The sequence below is a fragment of the Octodon degus genome, unplaced genomic scaffold, assembly GCF_000260255.1.
Source record: "Octodon degus isolate 3935 unplaced genomic scaffold, OctDeg1.0 scaffold00120, whole genome shotgun sequence".
Classification (NCBI taxonomy): Eukaryota; Metazoa; Chordata; class Mammalia; order Rodentia; family Octodontidae; genus Octodon; species Octodon degus.
This window is the reverse complement of record NW_004524696.1, coordinates 8,401,280-8,413,131: the sequence shown is the minus strand read 5'-3', so window position 1 is coordinate 8,413,131 and position 11,852 is coordinate 8,401,280. Positions and strand designations below refer to the sequence as shown.

Sequence of the window (11,852 nt, the reverse complement as noted above, 5' to 3'; positions counted from 1 at the left end):
CTTTCTTTGTTATTGACACTGAATAATTTTTACTGGTCTGTCCTCAGCTTATTCTATTTCCTGTCATCTCTTCTCTACCATTTACTCCCATGTAGAACATTTTTCTTATTGTTATATTTTTTCTATTGTATTTATTATTTTGTATTATTGTATTGTAGTTTTTATAATTTCATTTCTTTTTTATTTTCTACTTCTGTTTCAGTTTTCTATTATTTTATTTGTTCTAGAAAAACTTATAATTGATTGGTGAAGCACTACGACCTATAATTGATTGGTGAAAATACTATTCATAGTTAGGTGTGGTGCCTTATGAAAAAAAAAAAAAAAGAAGCAGGTGGTCACAATGTATAGGTTCATTTTTGACCTGTCAGTTCCATTTCATTAAACATGCCATCTTCTCTTACTCCAGTGCCACACTATTTTGATTACTGTAGTTTCTTAGTAAGTATTAAAGTATGACTCTTCCAACTTTTTGTTTCTCAGGACATTTTCTGGTTCATCTTGGTTCCCTGAAATTATATAAAACTTAGAATCTGCTAGTCCTTGTCTGCAAAAAGGTAGCTGGGATTTTGACAGAGTGTGTTGCATCGATAGCTCAGTGGGATTGCTGTCACCTTAGCAGCGGTAAGTCCTGCACCCCATGGCGAGCACAGGTTATCTTTCGGTTTACTTAGGGCTTCCTTAATTTCTTTCAGCAATGTTTTGCAGTTTTCAGTGTGCAAGTCTTGCACTTTTTTATTAAGCTTATTCCCTACGCTTTTATTGTTTTATTTACTTTTTAAATTTTTTTATTAATTTTAATGAGAATGAAATAGCAATGAGACAGTTTCAAAACAGGTTAGTAGGACAGTTACAATAATTAATACGTTGCACATTGTTGTCTGCGTAGTGGTGATTACATATAGAGTCTGCAACAGTACAAGATGCAGACATGATCTATTGTCTAAACAATATTAGTACAAATCTTTTTTCTCATTGAACTAAGAGAAAGGAGCTGTACATCTATCCTATTTTGTATATACATATTTTTTCACTACAAAATGGTCCTTCATTTATATCCCCTTTTTTGTTTTGTTTTGTCAGAGATGGGTGTTCCATTGCTGTTAGAGAAGCTGTATTTAGAGAAGTCTTTAAAGGACCTTTTCATACTTGATTATTGTTTTAGATAATACTACATTTGGAAATACTTATTTAATTTCCTTAATTTTTAGGGAATTAAGTGGTTTTTAAATTTTGTTTTTGTTTTTTAGTATTGCCTCTGTGTTCTGGCTTGTTTTGTCTGTATAGTTTTCTAATAACTATTATGGTGCTCAGCGCTTTCCTCTCAGACTTTGTTTTTACAAAGTGCAAAGTGCAGATTCAGCAAGTGTCCCTAAGGAGGTAGGGGGTGCCGTACTCTCTGGGGATGCAAAGATGAACAAAAGAAAATACCTCCTCTCCAGGGTCACAATCATGAACGTGAGGGGTCTAGCCAGACCATGTGAGGCTGGCTGTCCCCCATTTTAGAGTGGGCACAAGGAAAGAACTTTCTTGGACAGAAGGCAAATCATCTCAGAAGGCTCACAAAGGGGGAGAGGGATGCAAGGAAGCAGAGGGTCATGGGGCCCACAGAGGCACAAGCTCAGGGTGTCGCATGAGTGACGGAGAGAAAGTGCCCAGTGAGAAGGGACATAATCCTACCCCTTAAAGTCACAGAAGCACAGGGCCTCACCCTGGGCCACACAGACACTTGCTTGTGAGTTTCAGGGGCAGAACTGTTCTTGGCTCCTGGGGACAAACACCAACCAGCATCACAGAGCATGAAGGAGGGCTAGGTGGGGAGCTCTCCTGGACCCAATGTGATGATAAGAAACTGAGATCCAGGTACTTGTCCAAGGAGACACGATCTCACAGTCCAAATGGCTTGAATATGACCTAACTTTGTTAGTTCATTTTCCAAAGTTCTGTATTAATGTACTGAGCTGGTAGAGACAATACCACTATGACATTCACAGGTAGGGCCTTTGAGATGTGACTAGGTTAGTCAGACTCATCAGGGTGGAGTCCCTTGATTCAGTCCTCATTAGTTTATAAGACAGGAAGCAAGACTAGAAGGGACACACAGTGCTCCTGTCATGGTGGGATGAAGCCCAGTGTCCATCAGATCTTGTACCTACTGCCTGGACTCTCAGCTTTTAAAAGTAGGAGCCAAAGGAATCCCCCATCCTCATCTCCTTTCTTTCTTTCTTTCTTTCTTTCTTTCTTTCTTTCTTTCTTTCTTTCTTTCTTTCTCTTTTCTTTCTTTCTTTCTTTCTCTTTTCTTTCTTTCTTTCTTTCTTTCTCTTTTCTTTCTTTCTTTCTTCTTTCTTTCTTTCTTTCCTGGAAGAAGTGAGTAATGGCCCCAGAGCCCTACAAGGCTAGGCAAGTATTCTTCATTGATCAATATTCTCACCTCTTTTTATTTTTTACTTTGAGACAAGGTCTCATTAAGTTGCCCAGACTAGCCTTAAATTTGAAATGCTCCCCTTTCAGTGTCCTGAGTAACTAAGATTGTAGATGTGAGCTGCTTCTCTTTATAAAGCAGCCTCACTGGTATTCTGTTATACATAATAACACAAAGCTAATCTGATTCACGTACAGTCCATTGTCACACTGGCATAAGGGAGATCTTGGTGAACAAGCACAAACGCATGGACTGCTTATCACAGACCTGTCTGGGCAGAGTCACCTGTCTTTCTGGGATTTCGCTTCAGTCTCTCTCCATTACCTGTTTACTCATTCAAAGGCTGCCTTCCCTGCCTTCCAGACTCATGCATGTGTGTGCACACGTATGTGTATTTCTTCTTCCTCCACATGAGACTACTATATGTTAGTACTTGAATTTCTAATTCTAACATATCACCCCAAGAACAGGATCCAGCCCTTACTGCATGTTCAGAAATTTTGATCAGCTTAACCTACTTTGGGCCACACAACCACATACACAGTTGTGCTGCGGTAGTTACTAAATACTGTAGTATCTGCTATGGTGCCAGGGGACAGGGTGTGCAAACAGCCACCCACAGGACAATCTGGGAAGAAGCTCATGCCAGAAATATGACAAACAAAACTGATGGGAGAAAGCCACCAAGAATACCACAGAAAAGCACCACAGATGAGAAAAGGTGTCATGAATGAAAAACTCCACCTTTCACTAGGACGTGGTCATGTGTGATGTCCAAAACCACACATCTGGAAGAAAAGCAGAGCACGTCCTTGTGAACACAAGCAGGCATGCAGCCATGGTCCAGAGGGCCACCAGAGGTAAGAGTCTTTGTCTACTAGCAGCACAAGAGACATGTTTTCACCATATGTCCTGGCCACCAGGAACAATTCAGAGGAAACATGCATGATTTCCACAGTCAGCCTCTCTCCAAAGACTTACACAGGTTGAAGTGCTGGTATCCCTGTTGCAGGGGAGTGGGCCTGTGACCAGTGTGCTGCGTAAGAGTTAGTTTCAGGTATCAACAGCCTTCCTGGTTTACAACTTTAAACTAAACCCAGCTTTTCAAATGCTTATCTGTAAGTATGGTCCATTAGAGTAATATTTAGAATACTGACAAATTGGCAGCTTCCCAATGATGAGAATCACCTGGACAACATGTCCACAATCCCCACAAATGCTCACTGTCACCCTCCCCCTCCCCCACCACATCAGAACCCCTGCAGCTGGGTCCAGAACAGAGCAGACTGTGATCCCCACCATCTGCAGGGGAAGCATGTGGGTAGATCAGAAGACTCATTGGTTCCTCTCCACGTGCAAGGAAAGAGCCATGTGGGACAACACCAGGCCATGCTTAGGCTCCTAAGAAGACCCCAGATGGAGGTTGCACCAGGAGCTAGGCAGCTACAAGGTGAGTGAGCTTTAGGTCAGATACAGTAGACCACAAGCCTTCACACTATAGCTCGTCCTCTACAGAAAAGAACGTGCCTCTTCTGGCTGAATTTAATTAAAATTGCCATTTTCAGATCAACCCAAGGGTTTTTGAGGCTCTGCTGGGCCCCTGAATTCCAGCCTTTGATTTCATGTGCCCAACACCACCCAAGTCTCATCTAACATTCAAACTCCATCATGTAAATATCTGAGAAGGTTAAAAGTATACAGGAGAGTCATTATACTCTAAAAACTGCCACCTAGGCTCCTGGCCACAGTAGTGTCCTGCTCTGTCCTTGTGGGTGCCTGGTACCCTGATAGATGCCATGCTGAGTGCCTCACAGTGGCACAGGTACTTGGTGGAGGAAGAGGGGTTTGCACTGCAAGGTCCCAGATTTCCTGGGGTGGGCAAAAACCCTGGGAACCCCACCAGGAGAAGGGGCCTCTGCCTTCACCATGAGTGCCTTTCTGTTGTGCAGATCGCTTTCCTTAACTGAATAAAGCACCAAGAAAATTTCTCGTACTGTTTTTACACTTCCAAATTTTACATTTCTAAACTCACAAATGAAAATGTTGGATATTTTCTTTCTGAATAACTGTATTACTGATTTTTCTTTACTACAATACATGTTTTTCCTCTGAAACTGAGAGTACTAACACAGCATTCCCAACTGATTGGAATCTACATGCAGACTACAAACTTGTCTACATCAGTAGCCAGTAAGGTCCACTTCCTACATCTGTCCTCAAAGGAATGCCACTGCTGGTTCACCGCTGCTTCTCATGGCTTCCTAGGCTTGTTCTTCTACACCAACATGCACAGCAAAGGGAGCCCCTTAAAGGCTGCAGGTGCCCACAGGTGAGATGCTTGGCAAGTCAGGGGGCCAGCTATGCTGGTCAGCCTCAGCTTAGCTATGAAAAGCTGCAAGTCTTCCAAGGAGGTTGCCCCACTATGAAAGAGAAAGGGGGATTCTCTAACTCCAGGAAGGACTCTGAGTGCCTCCCCAACCAGAAGGTACAGAGAGCCTCCTGTTTAAGGAGGGCTCTGCCTCAGGCAGGCTGGGTGGGCTGAGAACAGGACCTCTCTCCCTGTGGGGCTCTGGGGATCATTGGGAGGATTGCTGAGTCTGTCCTCTTATTGAGCCATCACCCCTTCTCAGAGTAAGGAGGCAGGGAACACACCAGGGCAGGCTTCATCCAGCCACTTGACCACCAGCAGTGGAGAACCCCATGGTTCCTCATCTCAGACAAGGTTCCCGAACACAGTGTTAGCCCTAAATCCCTCTCTTCTTCATGAAATTACCATCAGTGGGAAAGTGCTCAGATATTTGGACCCACAAGGACACTTTGAACTCCCTGGGCACACCGGCCTACTTCAAACTTGCCCCACCCAGCACCTGCATAACCCAGGACCACCGCTCCACCTCCCCTCCACATCCACACCACACGGGCTGCCGATAGTGCCTCCCACTCCAAACACCCTCAGCTCCTCCTGCCCTCCTCATGCTTGGTAAGACACTCTTTCCAGAAAGCCAGCCCAGACCACGGGACAAGAGGGAGATTGCATCATGCCAGATCAGAGGGAGCTCGTCCTCAAGGACATGCATTTTCCACAGCAAACTCAACATCTTATCATTTCCCACTAACCTTTGTGTTCTATAGGACCTACTAATTATGGCACATACACCTGTAATTATGGTAATACCACTCCCAGCCATGCACTAGGTAGAAACTCTTAATTATAACTCAAATAATTAATTAACCAGCACACATTTTTTCTGAGCATCTGGCCCACGCAGGCCTCTGCCAGGCACTGAAAAAGAAAACTGCACAGCTCCCCTGTGTCAGCCAGGAACTCCCCTCCTTCCTTTCTCCTCATGCCTCCACAAACACCCAATTTGTTTCTTAAATTATGGAAATTTCAAGATATAAAAATATTTTTTGCAAAGTGGAATATATAAATTGACTTTGGCCTTGGAAACTGTCTGGGAGTTGTTTTCATAGTCTCTCCCCAACTAAGACACAGAAACACCAGTCATTTCTGGGCAGCTGCATAATCCTGTCTGTCTGACTGGTGCGGAACAGAGACCCACCACCAAATGGAATGCATCCCCAAATGCACCATAGTGGCCCCAGAATGAGACAGTTCAGAGCATTCCAATTCACTGATGACAACAAGGACTAAAGCATTTGAGACCAACCGTGAGGGAGGTCAAAGGGTAGGGCAGGGGAAGGATCCAGGCTATGATAAGGAACCCTTTCTCCTCTGTCTCTTCTGAGGCTGGTGTATCCTTCAGAATTCTCAGCAGAAGTGAAAAGTGCCCATGGAGGAGGCCCCTCTGCCGTATCTGACCTTCGGGGTTTACCTAACTGACCCAAGGGCAGGGCTGAAGAAAGGACCATCACTTAATAGCCCCAACACTTCCCAAGTGGGTGAGGATCCATTGTTCATATTGTTCTGAACCCTGGCTTGACAGTCATCTCTTCAGCTAGGGAGTCGCAGGGGGCAGAGACTAACACTGCCAGAATTCTAAGAACCAAGAACCCAGCTCAAGCCACGCGCGGCGAGCTCCGGAGGCTCTGGAGCAACGGACATCGAGCTAGAGACAGCTTTGGCTGCGCCGCTCTCGGCTAGAGCAAGGTGGCTGGACAGGTTCCACCTGCCACACCACGACCGCGGGGGGCAAACGCGCGCACAGGACGCCCTGGGTTCTCAAGGACCTGTGGGTTTGGGGAAGCTTCGTGAGCACAGAGGCGCTCAGCTTACTCCCCAGCTGTATCCACCGAAGCCTGGACCCTGTCAGTGCCCAACACTTCTGCCCCAGCCACTGTCCGGAGCCGGCCGCTACCCAGAGTTTCGAGTTTGCAGAATTCGCGGCTGCAGGAGAAAGAACTCTCTTGGCCCCGGCGGAGGCCAGGGAAGCAGGTGGAGGGGAGGGGAGGTGCCCGCGTTTGCTATCAGCCGGTGGGGGCATCCACCTCCCCGCACCGGGCACGGGCGCTGAGGGACCCTGCCCACCCCCCGACCCTCTCACCCGGCTCCTGCAGGACCCGCGCGGGCAACGGGTGACGGCGGGATCCGGTCGGCGGGCTCGCGGACCTCCTGGAAAGTGCGCGACGCAACCAACGCCCTCCAGCCACAGCGTGGGGCGGTGCCTACAAAGCCTACGGCCCCCCACGTCGCAGGGACCTCCACAACCCAGGAGTCCCCACATGCTGGGGACCCCCGCGTTGTAATCATCAAGAAATGCGCGCTCTGACCAGGCTGCCGCGGACCGTGCCGCTCTCGCGCCCCCGCAGAGTCTCTTCTCCTAGCGGAACCGGGAGGAGACCCTGGCCCACGCCCCGCACAACTTTACCTCGGGCCAGGGCTCCAGGCTGCCGGGTCTGCGTGCCTGCCGGCGGTTCCTGGGGCGGAGCTCGGCGTCCAGAGCTGCCAGGCTGGAGCCTGCACCGCCCCAGGCACCGCCCCCAGCTGCCTGGCCCGCGTGTCCCAGCCTGCAGTGGCACTGCGCCCCCTCGTGCCAAGGGGGTCCCCTTGGCTAGGACCTCGCGGGGCCGAGCCCACGAGCACTCCCTGTCCCCTCCGTGCATACAGAGGTGACTCGCCTCTTTCTAGAACCTGACCCAAGACCATTGAGGGACATTAACACATACACTCACACACATGAACTCCTACTTTCCACGAAATCACACTCACAAGACAGATAATCACATAGGCACACAGACAAACACACTTGCTTTACACTCATACATACCCACAGGCTCCCCACACAACCGCACTATCAAACTCGAACTCACTCTTACACACTTGCTCTCATACTAGTAATCATAATCACCACACCACATTCACAGGCACTCATATCTGCACAGTTATGTACTCTCAGGCTCATATACACACAGGCACATACACACTCAGGCACCACAGGCACACCACACATGCGTGTACATTCATTCCCTATGGGCTGCAGAGGTAGAACTGTCTCCTTCCCGGTAGCCACACTTCAAGAAGAAAGGAGGGTTTCCAAAGCAAACCATAGCCCAGAGACCCTGGGGTTGTAATTTTCCATTCAAGTGATGAGTCAGTGCTTTTGGGGTCTTGAGACACTTGTCTGGGCTGAAGGTACCTGCCAGCCCTGGGTCCTGGGGAGGAATCTGGCCTGAGCACACACAGGAGGCCCCTGGAGCCTGCTGTGTCCTTGCTGTATCCAGAAATGGAAATGTTCCTCTCTAGCTTCCGCAGAAAACCAGGCCTGCAAATGGGGGCCTTTTATCCTGTGGAACTATTCATTGAATTTAGAACCCAGGAGGCCAGGCACCACCTGAGAGGCCACCACCTCCCATGGGACGTGACCAGCTCTGGGTAGAGGTGTGGGTGTGGATGGTTTGAGTTGTTTGCAGTCTGCCTCACAGTGCAATGGCTGTAAGAGACCGAACAGGCTGGTGATTCCTTGAACATGAAAATACATAGGTAAACACAGTCACTCACGGGCAGCACCTATCCTGCACCGAGCACATGGTAAGCCACACAGTGGCAATGTTTTACAGATGTGCCTGTGATGGGTCTAAATGGTCTCTTGAGCTCTGCATTCCCTGAACCTGCTGCACTGTTCTGCACTTTCCCTGAAAAAAATACCCAGGCCTTCCCATTGTACCCATTGTCCCTTTCAGAGCCTTCCTTTGTGCCAAGACCTTGAGTTACTGTGCGTGTGCAGTAGAACTAGCCTGCCTCCTCCCTTGTGCAGACTATACTTCAGTTTATCCAGGCAGACTGCTCACCCTTCTTGACAGGTACTGAAGCACATTTGGCAGAAATCCTGGCTTTGGTTGACTTGAGTTTCCAGGTCTCCAAGTCTATACAGTTGTTAGGATTTTCTTTTTTCTTTGATCCACAATTCTCAGTTACTACAGTTCGTTCCATTAAATTTCATTTCATTAGTTTTCACTAACCTGTTTAGCTAACCCAGCAGATGCTTCAAATGCTTAATTCACTCTGCTCCTTTCACACTTTGAGCCCCTGGAAAATTGATCAGTTGTGATGTATCCTCCAGCCATCAGTATGGGCCATGTTGTCAGAAACAGCACACATGCTGCACCCACCCCCAGACAGTGCTGCTCTGGTTCTGACTAAGAACCAATGTTTGCGGGTCTGGGTGTCCCGCCAGCCCCGGATTTTCCTACCATCTGTGTTGTTCCAGCCATTTGACATTTCCAATGTTGTTTGGAAAGATGTTAGTGTTAATCAGATGCCTTTCTAAAGTTGACATGTGATCAATCAGGCATTTGAACTGGTAAACCTATCAATATTACACTCCAAGGAGGACAACAAACGTGGTCTGACTGAGGTGATTGTGTTTGGTGTTGGGTTCATTATCACTACCTTCTTTTCAGGATCCATACAGGACAGCAGAGATCAGTGTGACTCTGCCTTGGGTCCTCATCTATAACTGGGAATAGTGGCAAGACCTGCTTTGCTCTTGGCTTTGCTATTTGAAGGGTTAGTACCAGGATGTGTCCACCTCCTAGTAACAAGCCAGTTATCATTTTGTTAGGGGGTTACAAAACATGTACTAATCCAGGATGGTCCAAGACTGTAGAAACACAACACATCTGCCAGCTAAGGGGTCATAGAGTTGGTATAAAGATGATACCTGAGAATGTCACTAGTGAAGCTCTCTCCCTGTGACCATGTGTCAGTATGTGGGGCTGCTATATCAAAGGTGGGGTCCTGATGGGTGACAGAGGTGGCAGTGACCCTGCCAGCCCTGGATCATGTTGTATGGTTTTTCTAAGTAATAAGTTGTGGCAGATTTGCACTTTCATGTGGCTTGCATTTTAGGAAGGAGAAATAAGCCATCTATGACCCCATCATCCACATGCTAACATTGTTAGGGGTGTGTGTACATGTGCATGTGTGTGCATGCGTGCGTGTGTGTGTGTGTGTGTGTGTGTTTGATAAAGGGTCTCACTACACAGATTGGACTTGTGATTCTCCTGTTTTTAGCCTCCCCAGCACTGGGATTACAGGCATGTGCTACCACACCCAGACTCTGTCGCCAGCTCAGTGCACCCCGGGGAGCAGGGCCAACATGGCACGAAGGACCAGGGATCAAACCCTGGTCCCTGTACTTGCCAAAGTAGGCACTTAGTCTGCACTGTTAGTATTTTAATGCAAATGAACACTATCATCATTTTTATGTACTGTTAGTATTTTTATGCAAATGAACACTGTCATTTTTGTGTAAAAATATTTTTGCTTGTTTTTATATAAAAGCAGTTCCTATATACAAAAGCAGCATCATGATACTTACTGGATTTTTATATCCTATAATAGGAAATCAATATTTGCAATGTTTTGTAGTTTCCAACATTGTTTTGAGAGATTTTAAATAGAATTCTTATCCTGTCATTAGTACCATAATTTAACAAAAACTCTTACTAAACACATATTTTATCAGCTTTTCACTAACACAAGATACTTGCCATAGACTTCTTCATGGATGTTTCTCATTGCTTTCTGGACTATTGTAGCATATCACTGAATCGGGTACATTATTAGTGGAAAATCCCTGATGTGAGCATTGCCTGAACCTGTAATGAATAATTCACTTCTATGGAAGAAGTATAAATGTACATTTACGTGCATATGCCTTAATAGACACTTTCTAGGAAGGGTATATTTTCTTCTTGGATTATTAATCCTTAGCGTAGAGCCTGGTACTTAAGCATGAGGTTAATGCATGTTCATTGAATGTATAAATGAGGAAGTGAATGAATATTTAGATGTACGAAAAGTAAACAGCACAATGAAGTTAGAGTTTACTTAAGCAGAGATCATGGATCAGACAGTTTTACACCAGAAATGACTCAAGAGTCAACAAAGGGGGTGCCGGCCAAATAGCTCAGCCGATTAAAGCACCTGAAAGCAGAGCACAGGGGCCAGGGGTTTGATCCCTAGGCCTGCCGTGCTGGCCCTGGCGCTGACTTGGCAATTGAGACTGGGCGTGGTGGTGTGAGCCTGTAATCTCAGCACTTAGGAGGCTGTAAACAGGCGGATCACTATGAGTCAAATCTAGTAGTGAGACCCTGAACGCCCTGTAGACCCTTCCTTAAAATACAAAAAAGAAAGAGAAAAAAAGCCAACAAAGGATTTGAGGCTGGGGCTGTCACAAGATGGACACAGGTAAAGCCATAGCTATTCCATTGCTTCAGTGGGTGCCACTATGCCTGGCACTTGTTTAAAATGGATGGTCCAGTGGCCCTTAACTATGTTCACAATCATCACTATAGCACCTTTAAAAATACCTGTGAGCCAGGTACAGTGCTGTGTGCCTGTGACGCTTGCCTTCCTTCTGCACACTTGGAGGAGCCCCTCCTTCAGACGCCTCCTCAGGCCCAGACACTGTGTGCTTGGAAGCATTCGTGTTCTGAGCCTGGTTCTTGGCTCTCTCTTGCTTTTTCTTTTCCATAGTTGTGTATGGAAAAGAGATCCATTTCTGAGGACGGCCCTTCTTGGAATCCTGCAGTAGGCACTCTGCCCCTGCCCTTCTCCACAGCCAGCCTTTCTAGCTTGCTCAGCTGTTGCTTGCAAATGTTTCTTCCTGCACTTCTATTCTTTGCTTTTTCTTTCTCTTGAATGTTTGCAGCATTATCTTTCTGCCTGCCATGACTCAGTCCTTGGAGATGCCCAGAGATGCATCTCTTTCCCACAAGGGCTCTTCTCAGCCAGTTACACTCTTATCTACTCTGCCGCCCCAGCTTTTGATAGATCAAACATTCCCGTCACAGGGAACATGTGGTCTCTTTGAGCTGTCTCAGGTTTCTCCCTTTGTTCATGACTTTTCATCCTTTATCCTAAATTCCCCAACTCCATATTTATCATTATTCTCTTTTCTTGAGCTCTAAAGGAAAGTGATCTGTCAGAATGCAGATACTGTCCATCCGGTACATCTTCTGTCTG

At 46.7% G+C, this 11,852-nt stretch overlaps 1 protein-coding gene across 1 annotated transcript in view; it reads right to left on the bottom strand.

Annotated features, from left to right (window-relative positions):
- The window catches only part of Kcng2 (potassium voltage-gated channel modifier subfamily G member 2), a 77,168-nt gene extending 69,871 nt beyond the window's left edge, over nucleotides 1-7,297 (bottom strand). Inside the window, exon 1 of the mRNA XM_023700071.1 lies at nucleotides 7,252-7,297. The gene's annotated coding sequence lies outside the window, so the exon portion shown is untranslated. The remainder of the gene's footprint in view (nucleotides 1-7,251) is intronic.
- Nucleotides 7,298-11,852: the final 4,555 nt, after the last annotated feature.